Below are 4,417 nucleotides of genomic sequence, written 5' to 3' on the forward strand. Positions count from 1 at the left end.
ATATTCTTTTTTTTTTATTTCTTCATTTTATTCTCTCTCAACACATTTGTTCCTTCTTTTTCGTGTTCTGTTATTTATAAAAAATTTGTGATTTTATATGAAATTTATATATTTTTCTTTTAAATACTTTTGTATTTTTTAAATTATTTATTAATTATAAAATTTTATATATCTCTGTTAGAGTCTAATTTTGATATACTAATAATATAAAACGTTTATAAAATTGTCAAATTACATTCATTTTTAAATAGTTATTCATGTAATTAATATACCGTAGTTATTTTTATTAATATGATGTTATAAAATTAGATATATGTATAAAGTGTAAATTGTCTAGTGCATCAAAGTTATTTTTTTTATTATTTAAAAATTAATAATTAATAACTTTTTGCATACTAAATTAGGACTTTTTTTTGTCAGAAATTAGGACTTAATTCCTGGGCTTGAAAAAAATTACATATTTGTGCTTATAAATGCAGGCTTGATAGGGATACGTAAGGGATCACCTTGGTTCACGTGGCCTAAACAAATAATAGATATGTTGAAAATCGAATTTCCATTGTGCTAAGGCCTCCACCACTAAAAATCCATTGTCTAAGAATACAGTTGGATAGAAATTAGGTACATTCTGAAAAGCCCAAGGCCCCCCTCCGAGGAATAAAAAAGAAAAGAAAATTGTTGTGAGGTTGTGACACTGTGAACAGGGACGATTTAGAAATTTTATCGTATTTTTTATTATATTTTTTTATTTCATAAAAAATAATTTAAACATAAAATATAGTTATTAAGTTGGTTTTTTAAAAAATTTATTAATATATATTAAAAAAATTAATTTTTTTTATAATTTTATTTTTAGTATGGCAACTGTATAAAAAATATAACAATATCAATTATATATTATAAAATTATAATATATCTTTCTTTAAAAAAATAAAAGAGCTCAACATATTAAAGTGGAGTAAACAGAACTAAACAACCAAAACAGACAGCAACACCAAGAAAGTAACATAAAAACAAAAGTAAATCCCTATGTCATCTCCGACATAGCCATCAACACACGAGAATCATACAGCTCTCCACTCGTTATAGCTAAGCATGGTCATGTTGATGATTTCTTCTACACTTTTGTTTTTATTCTGAAATATCCTCCTATTTCTTTTCAACTAAATGTTCCAGACGATCGCACAGAAACACTTCAACCACTGCTTTCGATCTTCTTTTCTACGCGGCTCTTCTGTCCAACTTAAAAAATGGTCCTTTATCGACCCAAAAAAGACCATAGTTGGTCAGATATTCACGCACTCTACACCTGCGAAGCAAAATTACAGCCAAGAAACAAGTGATGGACCTGCTAAACATCCTTGTTACATAAAACACAACTCTTATCATTCTGACTAATAATTCCGAACCGACTTAGCCTTTCCTTAGTATTCACTCTGTCTGTCAATACAAACCAAGCAAACAGCTCCACTCTTGGTAGAACTAAACCTTTCCATAAGGCCTTAGTGAAGTGTAACTAGTTACATCGTTTGGTAGCATCCCTTCCTGTAGCACCTGCACAAAGGAGTTAGTCGAAAAAATGTCAAGTCTATCATATTTTCACACCCACTAACTCTGTCGTATCTATTATTTACTAGTCTCGCAGGTCTCAGAACCTCATGTAACTGACTCAGAAGATCCAACTCTTACTGAAAAAGCTCTCGCCAAAATCCACACTCCCAAATAACCGAACCACATTAGTTTGAAACAAAAAAGAGCCTGGAGAACTGATCTTTCAAGGATCCACACCGTAACCATACATCCTTCCAAAATCGAGTCCGTCGACCATCACCAATCTGCATGGACAAGCCTGTAATCATCTTGTCCCTTATATGTTGCTACTTAATTTGAAACTGGCATATATCCTTTCATGGACCTCCTCTAGCAGGTAGCACTTACGTAGACAGTAACTCATTCAGATTCAAATTATTACAGGAACATACCACCTTCTTCCACAACGGGCAATCTTAAGATCCTTCTGGTCAAAGATATTGGTAAGTTCAATCAATTATTTCTAATTTAAATTATAAAATAACCATATTAATCACATTTTTATAAAATATAGTTTTAACTCAATATTAATTATTCAAATTAAAGAATATAACTTTTCATTATTTTTCTATCTCCAAAACTTTAATTTCAATTTATTAAATAACTAATTATAATAAAAATTGTACACAAATATTAATTGACTTAAACTTAAAGTATTTATAAATATTAATCTAATCATTTCTAATAAAATAATTTCTAGGAGTCTTTTGCAAAACGCCACCACCACTTAAATAAAAGTATAGTGTTGCGAACCATAGCATCGCCAACTCCCAACCCACCTAACTTCTAAGGGGCCTGCACCAATTTCCATCTCACCAAAGTCATACTGTTCCTCCCATCCTCCTTGCTCCATAGAAATCTTATTCGTAGGGAGATCAATTTCTCAAGAACAGCCTTCAGCACCTTATATAAGCTCAAATAAATAAATAATACACCGGCAAGCTATTTAAGACTAATTTTATAAGCACCAACTTTCCAGCTTTGTTTAGCACCTTAACTTTTCAGATGCTTAGTTTCTCTTCCACCTTGTCGGTTATAGGATTCAAGGTCTTTACCAACCTTGGATTAGCTCCTAAGAAGATTCCAAGGTATTTAACTGGGAAGGTACCCTCGTTACAAACAACCCCACAAGCTACACATACGTTGTACCCATTGCTCTTCACAATTGATTGGAATCAAACTGGATTTATCAAAATTAATACTAAGCCCTAACATCAACTCAAACCAGCACAACAACCGCTTGTAATTCTTCATAGTCTCCTCTTCTGGTGGGCAAAACAGGATAATGTCGTCTGCAAACTGAATATGTAACAGCTCCACACTGTCTCGACCAACCACCAGAGTAGAAATAAGACCGTCCGTTCCTGATTGCCTCACCAACCATTCTATGCAGAACATCCACAATCAGCACAAACAAGAAAGGAGAAAGTGTGTCACTTTGTCTAAATCTCCTTTCCATTTTGAACGATTTAGATGGCGAACCATTAATCAAGACCGACATAGAAGCTGTGGATACACACTCCATAACCTACGCCTTCCACCTGCGCCCAAATCCCATCTTTTGCAGTACAATATCCATAAACTCCACTTAACTCTGTCATATGCTTTTTGGAAATCTAGTTTGATTATGACTGCCTCCTTTTTTTCTCATTTTAAGCCAATGTACTGTTTCACACGCTATGAGGATCCCATCATAAATTTTTCTACGCTTCACAAAATCACTTTGCATCTCTCCTACTAATCCTGACATCACTGTTCTCATTCTCCTAACTAACACCTTCGAAATAACATTGTACACACATCCAACCATACTAATAGGTCTCAAGTCCTTAATCTCCTTCGCACCAATGAACTTCGGTGCCAGTGTCACCCAAGTTATATTGGAATTCGCTAGTAACCTGGATGTCTGAAAGGATTCCATCACAACTGCTATGAATTTAGACCCAATCTCATCCCAACATCTCTTAATGAAATTTATGTTGTATTCATCACAACTTAGTGCCTTAGATGACTCACAATCTCACACTGCCTCTCTAATTTCCTCAATCGATGGCATCGCCTCCAAAGTCACAGAATCTTCCTCCTCTATCCTATCCACTAGACCATCTTTAAACTCCAAAATAGGAGAAATTTTCTGATGATATAATTCTTTATAAGACCTTCAAATAGTAATTTTTATTCTAACTCGGTTCTTTATTAGTGTACCATTAACTACTAGAATATCAATTCGATTATTCCTCCTTCTTGTTGATACTATATTATAGAAGTATCGTGTGTTTTTGTCACATATCTTATTAATTAAAATTAATTTTTTTAAAAATTTAAAAAATTTTATAAACAAATTATAAATTATTAATTATACAAAAGACAGAATATTTTTATAGAATATTTTTTATAAATTTTTTTAATAACGTAAATTAAAAAAAATGTGTATTTTCACGACTCTCGTACAATTTTTCTTCCTGTAGTAGCGTTTCAGATTTTACCAGGAGTGGAATACTACACTCAATTACGTATTTAGAAAAATAAATGATTATATAGACAAATCAATTAAACTTAGACATACTTAGATTTCTTAGTTAATTGTTTATGTTTCATTTTTCTGGTATGATTTCTCTTCAATTTCTGTTGATATTAAAAAATATCTTATTTTAAAATAATATGTAGTTTTGCATCTTGGATTTTAGTTGATTATAATAAAAAAAGAAAAAACTAAATTTATTATTTAATGTTATATAAATAATTTTTTGTTAGAAGATTTTTTTTAAACAATCATATACGTTAAAAATCAATTACTTAATTAACTATTAAAATTGTACAAAATAAT

This window comes from Arachis duranensis, chromosome 8 (assembly GCF_000817695.3).
Source record: "Arachis duranensis cultivar V14167 chromosome 8, aradu.V14167.gnm2.J7QH, whole genome shotgun sequence".
Lineage (NCBI taxonomy): Eukaryota > Viridiplantae > Streptophyta > Magnoliopsida > Fabales > Fabaceae > Arachis > Arachis duranensis.